Source organism: Alosa sapidissima, chromosome 18, assembly GCF_018492685.1.
Source record: "Alosa sapidissima isolate fAloSap1 chromosome 18, fAloSap1.pri, whole genome shotgun sequence".
Taxonomy (NCBI): Eukaryota; Metazoa; Chordata; class Actinopteri; order Clupeiformes; family Clupeidae; genus Alosa; species Alosa sapidissima.
In genome coordinates, this window is record NC_055974.1 from 31,544,930 (window position 1) to 31,568,559 (window position 23,630).

A 23,630-nucleotide genomic window follows, 5' to 3' on the forward strand; every position below is an offset into this window, starting at 1 on the left:
TTCAAAAAAAAAAAAAAAAAAACTAATAATAGCCAAAAATACGTAAATGAATCGAAATGCATGCTGGGAAGAAAACAACATGAAATAAAGTACATGAAGTATAACTAGAATGCATTGACGTTATATCCACTCTAACCCAGCACACACACTAGCGTGGCCATCACGTGGCCGCAACGGGATTTTCCAACCAATGTTTACGTTGCCGCAACGTTCATTTCCAACGTGGCGGCAACCGGAAAAGTGAAAGACGCCTTGATGTTGCTGCCACGTTATTTAACAACCGCGACATATCGGCGACATGCAGCCTATTGCACAAAACTAGGATAAGGGATTAAGCCGGCATATCTTTATCCTGGCTCAATTTATCCGTGATCCAGTTGCACAAAAGCGGGATAGGGGGCATCAGGATATGTTATGGTATAAGTTACCATGGCGATTTGTTCTGTGGAGCTAGCCAGACCAGGCTAAATTCCAGGATCTATTTAATCTTATCCCTTATCTCAGTCAGCAGTCACCACAAACGGAAACCAATAATTATTCCACTGCCCACTACACATTGTTATCACATATACCTAGACCCACTGTCATTATTTAAACGTTTGTAATCATTAATTAACTTTTACATAGCCTACTCGCCATTCCTGACCGGTCATGCGACAATGTGACGTCACAGGAGTGCCTTGCACGTGGTGGTCGCGGAACTAGTTGCAATATTCTCCTAAACAGAGGTGTTGCTGTTTGTTGCTGTTGTGAAAACGCTATCGCTACCTACTTCACACCGTAGAAGAAGCAATGAAGCCGCTCTAGTTGCCATGGTGAATCAGTGAATCTGTGATCGGTGGCGGGGTCTATTTGAGGGAGCCGTGAACGCGCACTTATCCAGGATAGGTTTCACCTGGCTTGATTAATCCGTGTCTGCTCATCCTGGCTTGCTCGTTGTGCAACCAATTAAGCCTGTACACTCTTGTTTTGGATTCATTGAGCGCAGCTCAGTAACTTATCCCGGATGTCTTAATTCTGCTTTTGTGCAATAGGCCCCAGGCAACCTTCCTGCAACTTAATGGCCACGTAACCGCAACGTTATAGCAACATTGAAACCCATGTTGGAGGTCGCCATAATGTTGTCAGGATGTAAAAAAAACAGCTAAAGGCGGATCTGCAGATGCAGTCCTCATTTGCCCACTCACTTGGAACAGAGCGACATTTCACATTTGATTTGATACACCATTTATTTAAATTCATTTAATTTGGGAGTTCCTGCCGATGACTTGACGTGCTGCTGCTGCTGCTACTCCTCCCCCTCCTCCTACTGCTGCTGCCGGGCCTGCAAGCAAAGAAGAAAACCTTTAGCTTTCAGGTAAGAGCTGCACTTTTTTTTTTAATTTGTGCAGACTGTCCCGAAGTTTTACTTACGTTTTATTGTGCTGCAGCTGCATACTCCGGTTCCGAGCAGTGGCAACTTCTCCTTCCCCTTCAGGTCGCTGCCTCCAAATGTAGTAGTGTGAGCTACAGAAAACAACATTTCAATTAATAGAGGCACAACATAGCCAACGTTTTCTGTCACCAACCATGAGAGAAAGGGTTCCACTTTCAGCTCGTGTCTTAGAACATGCCAAACTAACGTCTTCTCTGGGGAGTGCGTTACTGCATATTAATTCTCATAAAATCATAGCATTAAGGCGTTTTCTTGGACCTGTGATCAAACAGGGACAGCAGCCTCTGTAAGCCTATCTTCCTGGAACATTGCAGATAAAGAAAAATGTATGTTTTCTCTAGGCTATGAATGCTCTTTGTAGCCAACTTGAACTGAAACAACTGAAATAAATAGATTCCAGATGTTTCTATTCCATATCATTTTTTATTCATAAACAGTAAGGCTCTGGTAAGGCAGAGATCTTCTGCTCCTCGTCAGAAATCTCATCGGATATGTGCACTCTTCTTTGCTGTTTCCACAAGCTGTGACATCGGGGACAGCAATGCGTGACCCTTTTAAACGCGAGCATGCGTCAAATAAATTACAATGACATTTAAACAAGTCATGAAGAAGCAGTTTCCTTAATTCTTCTGCAATGTAGAGCTAGATCGTTTTGCTTTACAAGTTAAGTAGTCACTTCTGTTGCTAGGCAACCCTAAACAAATGTTACGTGGTCTGTTTTTAACATTTCTCTAGTTTTATTGCATCGTATTCAGCTCCAAAAGTCCTCGGTTCAGCCCCAATTGACCGATCCCAAGCCCCGCCCCCTTTTACTATGTCACAATGAGTACGTCGGAGGACCTCGGTCAACCTCGGTCAATTTTGAATTTTATAGTGTCCATTCTGTAGGCTACAATACGCCGGTTATGTGAATGATAATGCTTCTTTTGCGAGTAGCCTAAGTAACTAAATAACTAAAGAGCTCAAAAAGGTTCAAATATATGCCTGAGATACTTGTAGAAGTGACATCCGATATCCTGACCGTGTGAAACGTTGACAGACATAGGCCTAACTTTGCATAACTTTGGATAGGCTGCTACTTTTCAGTAAAGAAATCTGAGTGTGTACGAATGTTCCCTTTTTTGTGTTCATAACTACATACAAAAACATAACTAAACCTGGTTTCCACTGTTGAAACGACAACATAAGCCTATACCTACCTTGCAGGAACTGAACTCACACTCATACAATTGGAAGTACGCTCAAATAGGCTACACTTCAATCACGTATCGCCTTACACACAATAAGAATACTTTCAGCTTTTAGACATAGGCTACCTTGCCATGTTTAACTTGGGATAGAAGACTGTTCACAGAAATAAGCTAATGACCATTTTGCTAAAATAAGTGCTCAGTTTGATGCTCCTATAAGGAGGGCTTTGCCTTGTGTTAGTATGACCGCATCATTTGACTCTTTCTCTCCTCTTGATGAGGAAGCAGTCTCTCAATTGCTTCAGCGATGTCGTCCAACAACATGCCCATTAGATCCTGTCCCGTCTTCACAGTCTATCTCACCCGCTGTTCTACCAGCAGTCACACATGTATTTAATGCTTCACTCAGTTCTGGAATAGTTCCTTATTCTTTTAAACAGGCTAGGCTTACACCTCTGCTAAAGAAAAGTACACTTAATCCAACTGAGGTGAAGAACTACAGACCTGTCTCCCTTCTTCCTTTCTTGTCAAAGGTTTTGGAGAAAGTGGTCTTCAAGCAAGTTTGTGACTTTCTTCATCAGAATAATCTACTAGACCCTATGCAGTCTGGTTTCAAGAGTGGTCATTCTACTGAAACTGCTCTTCTGTCTGTGACTGAAGCATTGAGAGTAGCTAAGTCCTCTGCTCAGTCATCAGTATTAATTCTACTAGATTTATCTGCAGCCTTTGATACTGTTAACCATGACATTCTCCTATCTATACTATCTGAACTGGGAATTTCTGGAAAAGATCTTGACTGGTTTTAATCTTACCTTAAAGGGCGTTCTTTCAACGTGTCTTGGCAGGGACAGGTATCTAAGTCTCACCTCACCACAGGTGTGCCTCAGGGATCAGTATTAGGACCCTTGCTTTTCTCTATTTACACCACTTCCTTAGGTGATACCATTCGCTCCCATGGATTTGACTATCACTGTTATGCAGACGACACTCAACTTTACCTGTCTTTCCCACTGGATTTCTGCATGCCTTAAGGATATTTCAGCCTGGATGAAAGATCGGCACCTTCAGCTTAATCTCTCAAAAACAGAGTTTTTGGTGTTTCCAGCTAAAACAGCTATTCCCCAACAGATTAACATCCAGCTTGACTCAACTTCACTGACCCCAACTAGATCGGCACGAAACTTGGGCGTTGTAATTGATGACCGACTTAACTTCTCTGAGCATATAGCTTCTATTGCAAAATCATGTCGGTTTATGCTTTACAACATTAGGAAGATCAGACCTTATCTGACACAAAATTCCACACAACTTCTTGTTCAGACCATGGTCATCTCTAAGCTGGACTATTGTAATTCACTATTAGCTGGCTTACCCGCTTGTGTAACAAGATCATTACAGCTGATTCAAAATCGCCTGGTCTTCAATCAGCCAAAGAGGACACATGTAACTCCTCTCCTAGTTACTCTCCATTGGCTCCCTATAGTAGCCAGAATTAAATTTAAATCTCTCACTTTGGCCTATAGGACACTAACTAGATCTGCTCCTAGTTATTTTAATTCAATAATCAAGCCTTACATCCCCAACCGCCCACTGCGGTCTTCTGGTGAGCGTATGTTGTGTCGACCAGTCATGAAAACTGGGTCTAATTCCAGACTCTTTTCTTCAGTGGTTCCATGTTGGTGGAATGAACTGCCCAGTGCTCTCCGTTCCTGTGGTAGTTTTGGGTCGTTTAAGACATTCCTATTCAACATATACTTAGTTGTTTAAGCGCTTATGTGTTATGGTTTATATAATGTTGTTCTATTTTAATTGGGCTGTTAATTAATTTGACATTATTGTTTATTATTGATATTCTCCTTAATGTAGTCTTAGCATGTCATTGTTTTTATATTATTGATTGAATTGACATTATTGTTTTATTATTGCCTTTCCCCTTTTTTACATTGCTTTTTATTAGGCTATTACTTGAATTGATATTATTGTGTACTACAACTATTCTCCTTACTATATTTGACCTACATTTTAATCTGTTCCCTGTTCAATTTTAAATATTATTATGTTGTTTTGTATTTATGTGTCGCTTTGGACAAAGGCGTCTGCTAAATCCATAACCATAAACATTTTTTCAACAAACGGAATAGACTACTGCATCATTGATGGCTGAACGAGAGATAGCCAATGTCTTCTAAAGATCAAATCATGTGCCGATTGAAAACCTTGCTGTATAGGCTATGCAGTCTCGAAATCGACAATATTAGGCCTACTACATTGCCCACATTTAAATTAAGTATAGCATAAGCGGGCACTGATGAAGTCTTGTGCAAGACAAATCACGTCTGCAAACTGCAGATATGTCGTGCGTTGTATGGGTAAACTCGGGTAGGCCTAGATCTAGTGGTTTCTTTTCAATAGCCTACATTTGTATCATGTTTATTTGAACTCTTCCTTCTAAAGCAGCCATTCAAAATAATAAGTAGGCTATCGGCCTACCGAAGCGAAGCTATCTCTCCACCTCCCCAACATGAGCTGCTTAACAGGCTAGCCACTCTCCCAAGTTGCGTGGGAACTTGGATCTGCAGCACTTGGACCTGTCTTTAATTAATCCTCGAAATATGGTTAGATTTTGTTATGGACACGTCAACACCATATGTTTGCACAGACCTGTTTATTGAATCAGTCACATCTGCAGCAAATAAGGTAACTACCTGCTTGTGATAACGTGCTAATTGTTTATCCCCAGTTAACATGCATCCCATTAAGATCCGTAACACCAGATTGGTTTGTCCTCAATTTGTGGTGTTCCACCTCGTTGATAACAGCAGACATTGTGAATGTGTCCTTCCGAATACTGAAGGCCTTTCTGGCCTCTGTTTTTTGAATATATCAATATTACTTGACGCCCAGAAATCTAGCATACACTGTTACACTCTGCTAAATGGTGCTGCATACCCATGTTGAACACGCGTTCTCGCACACTTTCCTGCAAACTTGTCCGACTTAGCAACAGTAACTATGGGACTGACAATGGGAGGAGGGGCTTGGGATCGGTCAATTCGGCCGTGTGTGTGTTTCTGAAAATAAAACAGATAAGTACATGACTAGGTTAGATAAACCACTGCCTATTTAGAGCATGTTACATGCATCACGTAATGACGGTTATCTGAAAAAATGTGCATTGTAAGCTAGAAGCTAAGAACAGCGACTTTGCTAACGTTACACCAAGCATAACAGCTAACATGAATGTGATAAAATCCCTTCCCTAGTTTGTAACGTTATACATTAACGTTAAACTGAAAATGTATGTGCTACATAATTCACATATCTGCAGTGAACCTAGCATGGTTCTGCTTTGTTAATAGACGTACAACTGCATAAACTGTATGATATGTTGCCTTAGACCAGTGTTTCTCAAACTTTTTTTCTGGGGACCCACTTTTTAAAAATGACAGACTATCGCGACCCAACTCGTGACTGTGGTAGTTAACAAACTAGATCAGTGGTTCTCAATCTTTCATTCCCCACTTTGATCAAGATGGCATTCTCGAGCCCCACCTGTCCCTCATCGCTCTAAGAAAGTGGTAGGTCAAGCTTAAACTTGTCAAATTTATTGAAATAATGACAAGTTCTAAATTCTCTTCAACAGAGTTAAAATCAGCTGCTGCAGATATAATAATAAATAAATACATAACACACACATTTCTGTTTTCCAGCAACATATTAGGAAGCATAGGCCATTTTACAGCATTGTACAATATTTCCAATGAAATACCAACATGCTGCATTAATGGATCCATAATCCAGTCATACTGAGCACTGCTGGTTGGGAAATATTTTTAAATTAAATTTTGCAGGGATGTGATGTAGGCCTACTGTTTAATACATGGGATCACAAGAGTGGCTCCCAATCAGACGTTTCAGCGATTTCGCTCAGAAATCTCAAAGGCATAATACTGTTGCGATCGAGGCGCCTGTCCCATACTCAAGTTTTTTTTGGTGAATTTAATCTTATTTGCTATGAGGTAGGTGCTTGTCTTTGCCTTGTAACTGGACATTTAACTCAAATGTATCGCTAAGATATATCAAATATATCGCTAAGATAGGCCAGCTTCGTCAAGAAATGTTCATTAGTGAACGTGCTTGCAGATTCAAACATGCGCTCTTCCTCCAAGAAGAGGCGACTCGGAGCTCAAACACGCGCGACAGCATTTTACCTCGGGAAAGCCACCTTGCCTCGCTGTGAAACACAGCCTTTTAGTCAGCTACCATCTTTTCGCAAAGTGCGGAGAATAGATGCGCTTTTAAGGGCCGGGTTTTGATGAAATTCACCACTCACAACAACGTTCAAAATGTCATATAGGTCGGGACTAACTAAGCTGCCTTGACACGAGCGCTTCCCTGTGAATAACACAGTGCGTCCATTGTGCATCGGGTGCTACCTGGGCCCAGGCTACAGATTAAAAAAAAAATAAAAAAAACTCCTGTTTTTTACGTCAGTTCGCGCCCCACCTGGCATGTCTCTGCGACCCAGTAGTGGGTCGCGACCCACAGTTTGAGAAACGCTGCCTTAGACTATGTTAGGCTAATGCAGCTACTGCTAGAGACGTTAGATTCTAGATAGATACTTTATTAATCCCCAGAGGAAAATTACAGAACGTTATGTTACGCGTTAGTAGCTAACATTATGACAACTTTTCATTCCGTTTCATTCAGTTATTGAAAACTTTATCAGCTACATACACAGCCAAAAATTTTACTTTCATCGGTGGCCATCAATGGTGCATTTCTTCCGAATGCAGTGTGGAGTTGACCCTAGCTGATCTCAATATTGCTACGTAATGATGTGTAACGTGAAGTCGCGCATGGATGTGATGTCTCCGTCTTGCTAGCCAGAGCGCTCTCAACTCTGCCATGTGTGAATAAACAAACGTCCCTTTGATGTCCCCGGTATAACGTTATTGTCGGGTCCTTAGGACGTCTTTGAAATGACCAAATGCAAATGTCATCCGAGGAACCTAACGGTGACGTCCCCAGAAAGTCCTGCACCGGACGTCACGCAATAACCAAAGGAGAACTTGCTCCGGACGTCAATAATGTCACCGGAACGTCCGCTAGAGAACATGACGTTCGGGACCAATCGGGGACGTCGTGAATGTCCGCATAAGGTCCAGGGGACGTCCCGTGTTTGTCGGGTAAATATGTATGGTCAAAACCTATTATTGTGTCTCGTAGGCCTACTCTTACTCAGTGGTGAAAAGAAGAGATAGGATGCGAACTCTGGCCGAACGCGTAGTGCACTGACGCGCTGCCGTTAACCCACGAGACAATTAAAAACATATGCGATACCCAGACATTCGTCCAGGCTATATATTTTTTCCAACATAGATATTTAACACTTACTTGCAATAGGTTTAGGATTTTGCAGATGACGATGACAATGCCAGCATTAATCATTTGGTTTAAATTAGAAAAATGTCAACATAGGCTGTGGCAGAGAGTTTCAAGGGGGTGGGGTATTACAAGTTGCCACTGTTTCCACCAATGATATGTATCGCTGCATCATAAACATCGTTGTTGGAACTACAGTGTTCGAACGTCGGAGGTAGCGAATTGCGACACAGGTACGATGCTTTCTGGAAACAGGTGTAACATTGTCGTTGTTTGGTCACAAGTTGCGTCGTACCATGGTGGTTGAGCAACGTTGTTGCTAACTTTTCTAGAAACGACCCCCAGAGCTCCGGAAAGTTCCCAGATATTTTGAAACACCTGTTAGCTATCTTTGATGGCGGAATATGCAATGGCTACCCGAAAACATCTCATTGCAAATTCCAAAATTGTTTGTCTATTTATTTGCACGGTTCAACACACGAGACGACTGATCACCCAGGTGTTGTTATCACTGCGTGTAGCCTACATTAGCCTATAATACTAGAACATAGTTCGGCTGCAATGGTTTTATTAATTTCTGCCAGTTAGTGCATTGTCCCTGTGTATAAGTTAAAGACTACATACCGGTATATATTATTATTATATCCTCTCCTAGTTACTCTCCATTGGCTCCCTATAGTAGCCAGAATTCAATTTAAATCTCTCACTTTGGCCTATAGGACCCTAACTGGATCTGCTCCTAGTTATTTTAATTCAATAATCAAGCCTTACATCCCCAACCGCCCACTGCGGTCTTCTGGTGTACGGGGCCCTGGAGAGCTCACTTTAAGTGATATTTTTTCTGGTCGTGATGATTTGTGAGCATGTTTTCCTTTAATTAAACTCTCGAATTAATAAAACCTGAGCACGTTTTCCTTTAATTGAGCCCTCGAATTAATACAATGTGACCCCGTTGTAGGCCTAAATTGAGCTCTGGAAATATGTATTTCGTGCTCACATTTAGTAATTCCCGACATTTTCTCACCGCTCGCTGTGCTGTGGTGGCAACTTCGTGTTACCTTGGCATGGACTAGGCCTACAGCTGTCTGTAACAGTTCATATTGGTAATGTGATGATAACCGTAAGTAGCTAATTAAAGACTTTAGGTGGTCATGGTTTATATCGGACTTCTACTCTTTGTAGCAGGGGCACCTGTGGTGTCAACCGCCAGCTATGGAGACCCATAATGGGGAAATTCTACTAGGCTACAAAGGCTACTCGGGCTCTGTTGTAATGACCGGTTTCCACTACCTCCTGGATTGTTGACTTAACTGTGAGGTCTAGAAGGCAATCGAAGCACATCACAGCGACAAGCTCCCAAACAATTACAACACGTAGACCTACTGTTGGTACAAATAGGCTACTGCGTATTAGTAGTATAGCCTAATGCCCACCCAAGACAATAAGGTTCCCTCTAGCGCCCGATGGGCCTCACCATATAACCCACCCGCACACCAATGATGCACACAACGAGGTAAGCTTTGATATGGACTATGAAACGGGAGACATAAACAGTGGCGTTCACGATGCTCAGCTTCTCAGGCTATGTAGCCCAGCTCACACCGTTGGCGATAAACACCACAGCTCTGCATACACTTGGACCTCAACAAACACGCAAATTCAGGAATGTGAACTAGTGAAATGGCGTTTTACAAACGGAAGTTCGGGAGGAGCGTGACGAAATTAGCCACGCCTCCTTCAATCAGTCAGGTTATTTATTCAGTCTACCTGCCGAAGTTGCAGCATTGGTGTTACTCCGCTCGCAACCCACCACCTCCCCTTACGCCTCCCGTCTTCCATGTTTAAAGAATAAAGGGGTGTATGGCGGAATCCTGCCCGACTCCTGCCTGCACAGTCGACTCCGGCACGATTCCGCGAAGCCCTTCACGACCATGGCCAGAGACCTCGCCAAACATGCTTTTCTATTATGCTTTTATGTCTTTATGCAAATTCAGGAATGTGAACTAGTGAATGTAGTCTTAGCATGTCATTGTTTTTATATTATTGATTCAATGGACATTATTGATTTATTATTGCCTTTCCCCTTTTTTTCCATTGCTTTTTATTAGGCTATTGATATTATTGTGTATTATAATTATTCTCCTTATTATATTTGACCTACATTCTAATCTGTTCCCTGTTCAATTTTAAATATTATTATGTTGCTTTGTATTTATGTGTCGCTTTGGACAAAGGCGTCTGCTAAATCCATAACCATAACCATTATTGTGTTTGACACTGAGGATAGCCTGTATGAGACGATGGTCTGGGCCCAGTTTACGATAACGACGGAGACACACTCTTAACTCATTGAATGCCAAGCTGTTTTCGGGAGCTTTGTCCTAGTAGCTCCCGAAAGTGCCAGCAATCTAGACCATTGTTGATGATGATTTTTGTACAGCCACAGCATATTCTGTGTTATAGCTATGAACACATACAATAGCTCGATTAAAAGGTGAGACTTCAAGCTCTTGGTGGGTATTTCTACACGCCTCTGTTCCTGAGAAATCCCAAGCTAAACAGTGGCTAGTTTTCATCAAAATCACTGTTTTTTTTTTTTCTAGAAATGGAGATATAACGTCTTTCATGAAATATGAAGTGTTGTCTGTTAGGGCTGCACAATTAATCGAATTTTAATCACGATCACGATTTTGGCTTCCCACGATCAAATTTGCGTGATCGAGCGATATTTCAAATGCGTGCTCTACCCATAGAACCAACCTGGCAACCTATAGAACGCTCCGCTACAAAACAAATCAAGCGCTCCTTAAACCTGTCTGACCATGTGCCTGCATGCAGCCTACCAATGACGGCTGTTCCCTGCACTGTTCAGCCTGATGCACTGTGGACTAGTGACATTATGTTAACTATTAGTAGGCTAGTTAGACTATACAATAAACGACGATCAAAAATTAAATGTGTGGCACAGCAGAAGGCCAAGAGCTTGTCCCTCGAGGCGGATCATCCATTGTTCGAAAATATTTCTGATTTCAGGCAAGTTAAGTTAACCAAAAATATAAGCAAAGCAGGGCCCTCAACTCATACCGTGAAACACATCACACATGACGTAAACCACACATGCCTTTTTTTATCACGTTAACTTTTAGTCCTTGTTTGCTTCCTCCGATAGCCTATAGCCTACTGTAATAAGAGTTGAGCTAACGACGGGATCCGTGAATTTTATTCATGTATTTTATAAGCTACATGTGCAACCTACAATGCATATGCGTTTCAAGACACAGCCTACTCAAAACGAGTGAACAATAATGAAAATGTAGCCTACATGTCAGTGTTTTACATATCAACGAATGACTAAACCAGGGGTGTCCAAACTGCGGCCAGCCATGCACTTTAATCCGGCCCGCCGAGCATTTATTAGTTTATCATAGGCCGCTCGCTATTTTTTTTCCAGCGATAGACGACGTTGTGGTTAACTTTAGGCTACTACAAACTGCTTTACACTCTTCTTAGATAACGTTTACAATGTCAATGTCAAAACAGCTTGTCACATCGAGATACATAGTACCATTTAATTGGGGATGCATTTGAGCGTGGGAGAGAGGGCGATGGCAACAGTAGTTCCCACTACTGACCATTTATAAACCGTGAGAGGGCACGGCCATAGGCACAGCACTAGCCATAGGCTATTTGAGTGGAGCTGGCAAAGAGTCTTAAAATGACAGTGCACCATTTATAAATGAATTAAACAGCATTAAATTAACAGTATTTCTTAAGAAATTATTTTTCTACAACAAAATTATTTTGTCATTTAAATAATACAAAACATTATTATTATTATTATTATTATTATTATTTGTGTGTGGCCCGTTGGCCAATTTTCAAAACCCAATGTGGCCAGTCAAAAAGTTTGGACACCCCTGGACTAAACGATTACAGTAAACTCATGAACAAGAAGCAGAGCTTAAGTGGCTAATGGGGAGCGTTGGGAGGATTCCCGGTGGGCTGTTAACGTTTTCCCAAATATTAACAAAGTAGCACGCACAAAACATTTGTTTGGAAGTTGTTTGGAAGTTTGGAAGTCGCAGTCAAATCTATATTTGCAGTAATTTAGGGGAGTAAATGTGAGGGGAAGAATTTGGGTGAGCCAGATAGCAAGTCCAATATGTTTAGGGAAAAAATATTTTTGTCACTAAAATTAATTAATAATCGTGATAAATAATCGTGATCTCAATATTGATCAAATAATCGTGATTATCATTTTGGCCATAATCGTGCAGCCCTATTGTCTGTTACTTACTTGTGTTAACTTTCCGGGAAGTGATCAGCGAGACCTGGCGAAACTGCCACCTAGTGATGGACCCACGAAAAATGGCCTGGTTTTGACCTGACGTGCATGCGTCACTGATTCGACCCAAAGCAGCAACCGAGTTATGATAAAATGTCCAGATTGTGCGTTTTCATGAGTTTCACGATCGTCATATATCACAGAGTTCCCAAAATCACATATAAGGTGTGTTAGAGTGTCTAGTTTCGTATTTAAAAAAAAAAAAGAAGCTAAAAACGTAATATTATGTTTTTGGCACTCAATGAGTTAAAGGTGCCATGTGTAATATCTGCCAAAAAATCAATTCATACTCCACATTCCATAAAAGATGGGGGCAGTATACCTCCAGAAAGTGAGTTGGTCTACCCTAGAGTAACAACCGAGAATCGTGTATTGCAGTTTGGCTGGCGGTTATGTTGCCCGCATACCGCCTCCCATGGCCGAAACTGGTATTATGACACCTGTCGTGCTGTGGCTAGTAATTTAGCATGCTAATTCTGGTCGATATCTCTGCAGCACTATACCTTGTTATTTTTTAATGACATCATCGCCCTTATTTCTTCTCATTCGTTTGATGCGTGTCGCTCATTTTTTGGATATTTTTACCTCAATTCTTACACATGGCACCTTTTTTAAGAGGGTTTTCTACGATTCATCTTACGATCGTTCGTTTGGTTTTTCCGACTGTTTCCCGAACATGCTCGTGGTGTGAACGCGCGTGCACTGCTCTTAAGATGCTCTTAAGGGGAGCTGTCCACGTTAATAGTTCTGAAATATCCTCTCATTTGATGGCGATGTCAGGTGACTGCACGTCACAGCTACTGTATAGGTCTACCGTTTAAACTTCGGATCACACATTAATTCACATCAATACGAAAATAGAAACACTTTGACATCTGCATGTAAGCATTCCAAGTAGATTATATACCACACACAGACATAAATAAAGTGTAATTATTTAAGATTAGATTGTTGCACCATGCAATATTTATTTGCGGTGTCACTTAAGATCACGTTTGAAGATAAGTCGAGTAAGAAAGTGAGGAAATGTGTAGGCTTAGATTTTGATGCAGTATAGACTAAATAACATGTTCCTTTCTCTGCTTTTACCTCATAGGCCTAATAAATATAGCCTTCACTTAGCAAAGATAATGGCAAACTATTCTGGCAACTTCTCGTTTCATTTGCATTTTGGTCCGCTTTTCATCACATTATTATGACTATTAAATATAGGCTATGCCATCACCACCTACACCCAATCACGTCCCCACCCGATCAAATTCCCCAGGCCACCCAAACCCCCCTGTATATCCATCCTCATCCCAACACTCCCCCACCCGCTCAAACTCCCCAGGATCCCTGCATACCCATCACCATACCCACCCCAGCACATGATTTTCCCCGCAAGAATGGAAGGACTGCTGCCAGTAGCCCTGCAACTTGTTAGTAGCCCAAGACCTTCAACTGTATACCCATCAACATCCCACCTTGTTGGTAGACCAAGACCTTCAACGGTATACCCATCAACATCCCACCTTGTTGGTAAACCAAGACCTTCAACTGTATACCCATCAACATCCCACCTTGTTGGTAAACCAAGACCTTCAACTGTATACCCATCAACATCCCACCTTGTTGGTAAACCAAGACCTTCAACTGTATACCCATCAACATCCCACCTTGTTAGTAGACCAAGACCTTCAACTGTATACCCATCAACATCCCACCTTGTTGGTAGACCAAGACCTTCAACTGTGCGGTTTTTTTAGTACCCCAAGACCCTTAGCACCAAAGGTGCGCACGGCACCTTCACGGCTTCCCTCTTTCCACTCAGAAGGATCTCTTAAGCAGCAACAACCTCTTAGTTCATATTGTCAGCTGGCATATAGCAGCTGCAGTGGACAATTATTTAATGATGATGATGACGATGATGACTGTATTGTATAATATTCTCAGGGTCCCTGCAATATAAATGGTACTGACAGTAGTTTTGAGAACATGCCAGGACCCAGTAAGCCCATGACATTCTCTATTCCTGTATTGACAAGAAATAGAACACAAATGCATCGAGCTTATAGGGTAAACCAGTCCAATCTCCTACCCGTACCAATTCAACCTCAGATTTCCCCCATGGACCATTTTTCCCCAACACTTACAGCAAAACTAGCACTCCTAAATATCAGATCTCTTTCTTTCAGAGTTCAGCTTGATGGACTACGAAACACTTAAAAAAACGGTACAGAATCTCAGCTCTTCCACATGTGTCTTAGACACTCTGCCTACCAATTTCTTCAAAACTGTTTTTCCTCTCATAGCGGCGGATGTCCTTCAAATTGTAAATGTATCACTGCTGCTGTCTGGCACTTTTCCTAAGTTGTTGTGTTGTGAAGCCACTTCTCAAGAAGAATAACCTGGATGCCTCCATGCTAAACAATTATAGGCCCATATCCAATCTACCTTTTATTGGCAAAATTATTCAAAAAGTAGTCTTTAATCAATTAACCACCTTCCTATCAAATGGGTATTTTGATTACTTTCAGTCTGGTTTTCGGGCAAATCACAGCACTGAAACAGCCGATGCTACCAACAGCTTTTTCAATGGTGGTGCTTCGGCATCGGGCTAGCCATGCAAATAAATCACTGTTTTACACAGGCTCAATGTATCTCCACACTTCATTGGTAGACTCATTGACTCATTGGTAGACTCTTCTGAGGGCCCTGACATTTAAAACGAGACATTGAGAACTTTAAAAAAGCACTGGTAGTTTACTTACAAGACGATTTATACAAACAGTATCTTCACAAAGTTTAGCGTTTGCAGCCATCTTGAATTTAGTCACGATAAGTCGGGCGACGAGTAAGAATGAACAGGTATGATAAGGGATCAGATTCCAAAAAATAATTCTGTGGAAATGCATGGATTCCAGTTTCTTCCAGTAGCCACGGAGCATTCAGACTCAGTACAGAATGGGGATATTTATAGGGTTTGTATACATTTATATTGTACGGCATTATACGGCACCTGCACCGTATGCCGGCGACCCGGGTTCGATTCCCGCCCCGTGGTCCTTTCCGGATCCGACCCCAACTCTCTCTCCCACTTACTTCCTGTCACTCTCCACTATCCTTTCGCATTAAAGGCATAAAAAGGCCTAAAAAAAAAATATATATATAATATATATATATATATATATATATATACATTTATATTATATATATATAAAATATATATTTAATATACTATAAAATTGTTTTTGTTTTTATATACTATAAAAACTAATAGTGACCTCTCTCCAACACCAAACAGGAAGGGGCAAAGTATAGGCGACAGCTGTAGCCTATAATTATTTGTTATTCCCTTTTTTATATATATATATATATATATATATAAAAAAAAGGGAATAACAAATCTACCATACCCCAGGGGAAATTCAAGAAGATAGATAACAAGAATAATTTAGATAATCAAGAATTAAGATAAATTTAAGAATTAAGATAAAATTAAGATAATCAAAAATAATTGCTGCAACAACTAGTAACGTTAGAACCAGACATGTGGACTCGAGTCACATGACTTGGACTTGAGTCAGACTCGATGATTTTAATGACTTGCGACTCGACTTGGACTTGAATACTATTCACTCGAGACTTGACTCGGACTTTGCCACTTTGACTTGTAATGACTTGACATGTCTTGAGTCAAACAATACATTTCCTGATCGTGGACCAGTCACCCCAAAGATGCTTTCACTTCCGCGACGAAAAAAACAAAACACATAGTGGACACAAACGGCAGAGCCCAGTGACCAGTGCTGCTGTTACCACCACGCATCACGCACTGTGTGTAGGGCACCAAGAGACAGAGAAAGGACCAACATTAAATAAATAGTAGCTTTACTGCAAACTGGTTTGCACTCTTGTTAGAGAACGTTTACAATATCAAAATGCACCATCAGCATGTTACATAAAGATGATACTTTTCGGGTCCTCTCCATTAAGATCCAAATTGAACGTATGCTAGCCTACTCCATTTAATTGAGAACGCGTCTCAGTGCGCTTTGACATAGGCTGCACTCACTGTGATTGGGAAAATGGAAAAGAATATAAAGTTGTCTTTGCCTTTGTGTAATGGAACTGGTGAGTCTTGAAGTCTTCAATAATTCGTTTACATGAAGCACATGATATGCCGATTGAAACGCATTCCACTTACAGTAGCTAGGTGGCTACTGGCTACCAGGCTCATAATTCACTTTTAATTGCAAACAGAAAATGTCTAGCAAGCATCATGTCATTACATGCTTTTATTTCCAAAGGAATGAAAGCTGTTTGTGCCAACCTAATATCATGCTTATCATTGCTAATATTGTGCTATACATGTGGCACAAACAATGTTGGAGTTTGTGGACTAGCCATAGCTAGGCTATATTTGAACGGAGCTAAAAAGATCATTAGGAGAACGTGTGGACAGTGGCACACAATGGGCTTAAAGTGACAGTGCATCATTTACAAATAAGGTAAACAGCATCACATACTTTAAAACAAAATTACTGTGTCATTATTATCATTTAAATAATATAGAAGTGTTTTATTTTTACCTTTGTGGTTACTCAGTAATTTTGTGATTTATGCTGTATTTAATATGCCATAAGAAGCTTTAGTATTTAGGGAGAAAATGTAGGCTACTTTTTAACCGCAATTAGATCTAGATTAATTCATTTCAAAATATGAGGTTAATTAGTTATTTTTTAATCGTTTGACAGCCCTAATAAAAACGTAAAATATTTAACCGCAGCAATTTACTAATGTAGCCTATGTGACGATTCTTCTCGTCACCATTTATTGTAATCATTAACCATGACCTTGGGTTCCCTTATGAGTTGCCACTGGCAGACAGTCTAATAATTATTTGCAGGCAAATCTGTGGCCTATCGCAGTGAAATGCCATCAGTAAAATTATTACTATTTTGGAAAAACAATATATATTTGCTGCTGTGCTAAGTGTCATGTAGCTATCCATTTCGTACAGATTACTCAGGTATGCTCATGCGTATATTTCACAGGTATGCACATTCATATATCGTAAAAGATTTCAAGACAGAACCATTGAACATATTTTAATCTGTATTTATAAAAAAAATACTGTAGATTAGATTGATGTGTTAAAATTATGATCGATAGTCTAATAATGCCATTATTAAGTGAAGAGTACCTGATGACTTGTTCAGGACTTGAAAAAGATTGGGACTTGGACACGACTTGGCTTTGATGTGACTTGGACTTGGACTCGACTTGCTCTTCTCTGTCTTTACTTGGGACTTGACTTGGACTTGACTGCTAAGACTTGGGACTTACTTGTGACTTGCCAAACAGTGACCTGGTCCCACCTCTGGTTAGAACAACTACAACACCACACCGGATCTAGCTAGACCAGAAACGGAACAAAATGCACCGACGAATGGAATGGAACGTGCACGCACACGCCCCCTTTTTAGTAAAGGATGATTAGGGGGAAGATGACTGATATAAAGGAAATCTATGCTGCTGCATCAAAGTGGGGAGCGAAAAGGGCTTATAGTAAACTTACTAAATCTTGAAACAAACATGAATAAAAGGCACAAAATAAGGTTGGTGTAAGAGTTATCTGTGTGTTTATGGGATTAATGTGACCATGTTCCTATGTTTTGCTCTTTCCAGTTTTCTAACAGGAGTGTCATGAATGTATTGATAGGCACAGTCAAACTGCCCGTGGCTGACTATAATTAAGTTCAGCAAGCTTAACTTTACATGTCATAACATCAACTAAACATAAGTCACACATTCATTCTATCACTTGTAATATGAACGTAGCCCGTTTCCTACAACTAAGTGAGATAATTGGCTATGTTTCCACATAGTTCCACAGTTCCACAGTTAGCTAGCTAGCAAGCTAAACCGTTTTGCATGGGATATTATTGTAAGTGTAGCTACATGCTAAATTTGTACAATACATGGGATATTGCAAACGAATTAGGTTGGTAATGTACATCGTTTCGACATGAGTAAGTACCATAAACATAATTCTTCATAACTGCCGTGTTAGTAAAATGATTGAATGTCCTGTGAATTAATAACTAGATGTAACGTCAACGTGTGATTACTAGCTGTCTTTCCCATGATATAATGTTAACATGTTTTCCGCTGAAATGGGCCGTGATGCAGATTAAATGTATCTTTATGATGATGCGCCGTTAGTAGGCTAAAGGCATGCTGCACACACTTGGTTGGGCTTACGAGCTGGTCAAAGAGTAATAGTCTAGCTCAGCGGTCCCCAACCACCGGGCCATGGCCCGGTACCAGCCCGCAGGACATTCCTAACCGGGCCGTAGCCTACGACATGAGTTTAAAAAAAAATGCATGCAAACTAAACTAAATTTAATTCGCAATAATGTCACGTTTTTACATGGCATAGGCCTATATGCAGTTGTTTGATTGCACGCATGTTTGCATTTTGCAAGGTCTATTTTCTTACGTATGTCTGTCCCGCCTTCAACACTTTTACATATGGCCTTCAGCGCTGCGCAGCCTCAGGTCAGCTCACTTCACTTGATCAGTTCTTGGCGAACGGTAGTGTCATACGAAGTTAGCTAAACTGCTAGAATGAGCAACAAAAAACAAGCATCTTTAGCAGGTCACTGGCCAGAGTGTTTGAGTTGCGAGAGCAGAAAAAAAAGTCACCGTTAGCTGCACATTTTAGTGATGAGGACTGGGTGTCAAAACTCGCTTACCTGTGTGATATATTCGGGTTGCTTAATGACCTCAACCTGTCACTCCAGGGGAGAATGACTACTGTCTTTAAACTGGCAGATAAAGTCGCTGCATTTAAAGCCAAGCTTGATTTGTAGGGACGACGAGTGGACCGGGGTGTATTTGATTTGTTCCAAAAAGTAGTGGGGGTTTTGGGAGAGACTGAGGCAGGGCCCTTTCTCTCGCAGCTGGTGCGCGATCACCTTGTTGCGCTCTCAAATGAGTTTGAGCGTTACTTCCCATCCTTCAAAGATCCACGGCAAACCAATGAGTGGGTCCGCAACCCATTTGTCAATATCCCGAATAGTCCTAACTTGTCAGCGCAGGAGGAAGAGCAGTTGATCGAAATTGCAAATGGCGGTGGTCTTAAGATTGTATAAACCTCTCTGGCGGGTTTTTGGATCAAAACCAAAGCAGAATATCCCGAGATAGCCGTAAAAGCGCTGAAAACGTTTCCCACCACGTATGTATGCGAGGCCGGGTTTACGGCAATGACTGCAACTCGACAAATTGCGCAATCGACTGGACATTTCAAACACACTGAGGGTGTCACTGTCTTCCATCACCCCCAGATGGAAGCTTCTTGTTGCAGGGAAACAAGCAGGGCTCCCACTGATTATATTCGTAATGCACGTTTAGTTATGTTTTGTTCCCATATTTTGTTAAGCATGTTCACACTTATAGATGTAGCTTCAAGTTGTTCAATATTCATAGTTCAGTTCAATTTTCACTTCTTCAAGTTCACGTTTTTCACAAGAGATCGTTACCTTCACTGTTCATACATAACTGGAGCTAGTTCTTTTCAAGTAATGCATGCACAACACGTATGGAACATGGAACCCCCAAACTCCCCCCCCCCCCCATGGCACATAGAAGGTTGGGGACCCCTGGTCCAGCTGACTCATTAGTTGTGTGCCACCAAAAGACTCTTTCACCGTCACTTGCCTCCGTCCCTCTACTTTAGAACAGGGACCGTATTTTGACATATCATGACTAATAAGTACATACTGCAGAGGTATTACTGATGATGATGTGCTTGCTACCAAGGAACCAGTTTCCACTTTAGAATAGGAGTCAATCTCCCAGTTATTAAGTGCTATTTCACACAGCAACCTGGGCAGTGAAATGCAGCAATGAGGTTGAGCCATACACTTGCTTATTCTACAACTGCTCTCCTACTATTTGGGATTTATTCAGACAGTATACAAGTAGGTTATGCATATTCTATTTTGGTACTTACTACTAATTAGTATGTAGAGATCAAGGCTTACAAGGTCATTATTAAGATTATATCAATAATAAAGGCCTAATTCATCATGAACAAGAAATTTGTGAATACACACCTAACAAATGGTTAATGTTGCCTAACACATGCCTTACAAGTCACTAATACAGGTATTAATTAGGTATGTATTGGTGGCTAACATGTAAACCTTAAAATAAAGTGTTACCTGGAGTGTTAAAAATGTGCTTGAATTTTTTTTGTAGATATGTATGTTAACTTGTTGACTTATTAAATCTTACGCCTTGTCTTCATCTGCTTCTAAATATATCCTCATTTACTTACAAACTCGTTGAAGCACTTCAGAAATGTAAGCCTGAGGCCAATCTTGGGGATTAGAGCCTGAATGGTTCCTTCATCTAAAAGAGGAAAACTGTCTTGATCTATTTCCTCATCTGCAAGACAAAAGTCAGACGTACAAAGAACATTAATTTACAGATACATTTCTCTGTTTTACTTTTTTTGATCATTACAGAGCAAGGGGCTTTCTGCATTCTTTGTGGATGTGCTGGTTAGATGAATAACAGACAATTAACAGTGTTAAGATGTTTGTGTACCTGTTTAATTACAATAATGGAACATCCTCACCTCTAAACCTCTCAATTAGCCAGCTGCCATTTCACACTTTTCTCTCACAAAACTGTCCATAGCTCTACAAACACTGGAAAAAACACAAACAATCATGTGAATTTGTAGCCTGATGAAATTAAAACATTAATTACAATCAATATAATACCATATATGCAATGATATTGCTATACAACAATCAATATTTATTAACAGTCCTTTATTCTTTAAAGCTGCTATGTCAGGTTGATTTGCATTCGCTTGCATTGTATTTAATACAGTGGCCACTCAGTAAGTGATGTTGTTAGAGAGACTGTAAAGATGATTTGGATGCTAACGTCAGTGGATATCTGGATGAGACTGTGCTTGATTCTTCACATTCTATTTTGCTTCTACATCATTTTTGGACATTTAAACCTAAATCATAGCTTCTTTAAACATCGCTGTGCTTGGCATAGACCCAAATATATGTTGATGGCATGTGTTTTAATACGCCACTGCATGTGTAGACTGTAGGTCATGTATTAATGAATTCATGTGAATGAAAGATTTTGGATCACTTGTAAATTTCCTTGTTTTCCATAAACACATGCATAGGAACGGGACATGCATTCATTGTCAGAGTGAGATATAATCATTTTAATTTGAAATGCTCTGACCTTTTGCCACTTGAAAAAAACATAACTCACATCCACATATTGACATAGCTATGAGATTAACTGTCATATTGACATTGGGCTTCAAAGGGTTCTCAAAAAGCCTGGAATGACTCAGGAAGACTGTCACAAAATGTTGCAAAGCCATGCTATATCCCTATGTAGAATTCATAGTTATTTATTTTCATTAGACTATTGATTAGATTGATATTGTTGTTTACTATTGCATACCATAACCATAATTTGCCAATTGTGTCTAACCAGAAGTGCAAAAAAGCAGAAAAGTGCAATGTGACATACAAAAACTTGATGGATAGGTCATGGAGTGCATAGGTGATCAAACTTACTTCCAACAACCTCTGCCCAGCCTGTTTGGCAGTATTGTGGAGGGACATCCATGGATGTAAATACTGCCATTTTGTGTCAGAATTTGCGATGCAATTGAATTCCTGACTCCTGTATTGACAAGTGCAGCAGGTGCAAATTACACAATTGTTCCATGGTATGGCATGTTTCTGCAAGACCTCACTCATTTGGTATATGTGGCACAGCTACGGCCACTGGTGGTGCACATATCCAAAAACCTATGGACAACTTTGCTGGTGTCACTGTCACATAATCTTACAGTGATTGGGTTCATCTTCTCTAGTCCTGCAATGAAAAGGTGCATAATGAAATCAACACATCATACAGACATTGTGTGCGTGTGTGTTTTGTGAAGAAATGGGTGCTGGAAACAAGCATACCTGTATCATTTGACCCAGAGCCATATAAAGGTAGAGTTGCGACAATGGGTGTTCAAAATTCGTTAAGGTCACGTGGTTCATGTAAACTTCAAATAGTTCCCGGAAGTGATTGACAATGGATTAGAATGCATTAAATAGGCTACTGTTCAATGATAGACGAGCCACGATTTTGGGTAATTGACAGTCAATAAATGCATTGATATACAATATTTATAACACAGCATTACATTAATACACAGGATTAGATGTTAAAATCCCTTGTGCCAAAATCCAAGGTAAAAACACATTCAGAAGCCCCTGCTCAAGTTTAACTTTAAAAAGCACACTACCCACAAATCCGCCAACAAATGGTCACAAGCGCAATACAAATGGCCCATCCAACAGCAGTAGCCTATATAGTATGCGGCATGTCATTGGGGTTATCAAGTGGGCACCCTCATTCACCGATGTTTCGTTAAGTTAGGCCCACGACACCTCATGAAGGCTTAACAGTGAAACCAGCGTCCTGGAGACACTCCCCTCCATGCTGCCACCATATTACCACATTGAAATATCCAATACCCAAAATACTCTTAACCAGCCCAGGCATGGTCAAGGTTGGCTAGGTTGGTCCGTCCCGTTGATGTGGACTGAACCATAACCATAAAAAAACCTTGGCCAACCAACCATCAACCTAGGCACAGCCCATCACAAACACAAAACAAATTAGCCAGTTAGCTTGGCCCGTTAGCTTAGGCCCCATCCCAAACACAAAACAAATTAGCCAGTTAGCTTACGCCCCATGCTGCCACCATATTACCACAACAAACATCCAAATACCCTTAACCAACCTAGGCATGGTCTAAGTTGGCTAGGTTGGTCTGTCCCGTTGATGTGGACTAAACCATAACCATAAAAAACCTTGGCCAACCAACCATCAACCTAGGCACAGCCCATCACAAACACAAAACAAATTAGCCAGTTAGCTTAGCCCGTTAGCTTAGGCCCCATCCCAAACACAAAACAAATTAGCACAGTATAATTATTGTGTAAACTATGTAGTTATCCTACCATTACAACAATATTAAATTAAATTCCAGACCTTATCTTAGCCTGCTATATAAGGTGACCTTTTTTCCGTCCTTTTACGTATGTGTCACTTGATATTTTTCTGTACAAAATCAAGACAGGAGATTCTTTAGAAAACGCAATTGCTCCCACCCCATAAGTGTAAATTATCGCTATATAAAATAAATGACCTCATACAGTGACTCGAAAAGCTG

General features: G+C 40.7%; 1 long non-coding RNA gene across 2 annotated transcripts; it reads right to left on the reverse strand.

Moving 5' to 3' along the window:
- Positions 1–1,241: 1,241 nt before the first annotated feature.
- LOC121689865 lies at positions 1,242–22,376 on the reverse strand. Of its 2 annotated transcripts, XR_006024906.1 has the most exons (5): positions 21,970–22,376; positions 20,988–21,060; positions 20,685–20,794; positions 1,414–1,506; positions 1,242–1,324 (listed from the first exon to the last, which is right to left on the reverse strand). It is a non-coding gene; the product is annotated as an uncharacterized LOC121689865 (long non-coding RNA). The 2 variants fall into 2 exon arrangements; XR_006024905.1 differs by having other exon boundaries at positions 20,685–21,060.
- Between the last annotated feature and the right edge of the window lie 1,254 nt (positions 22,377–23,630).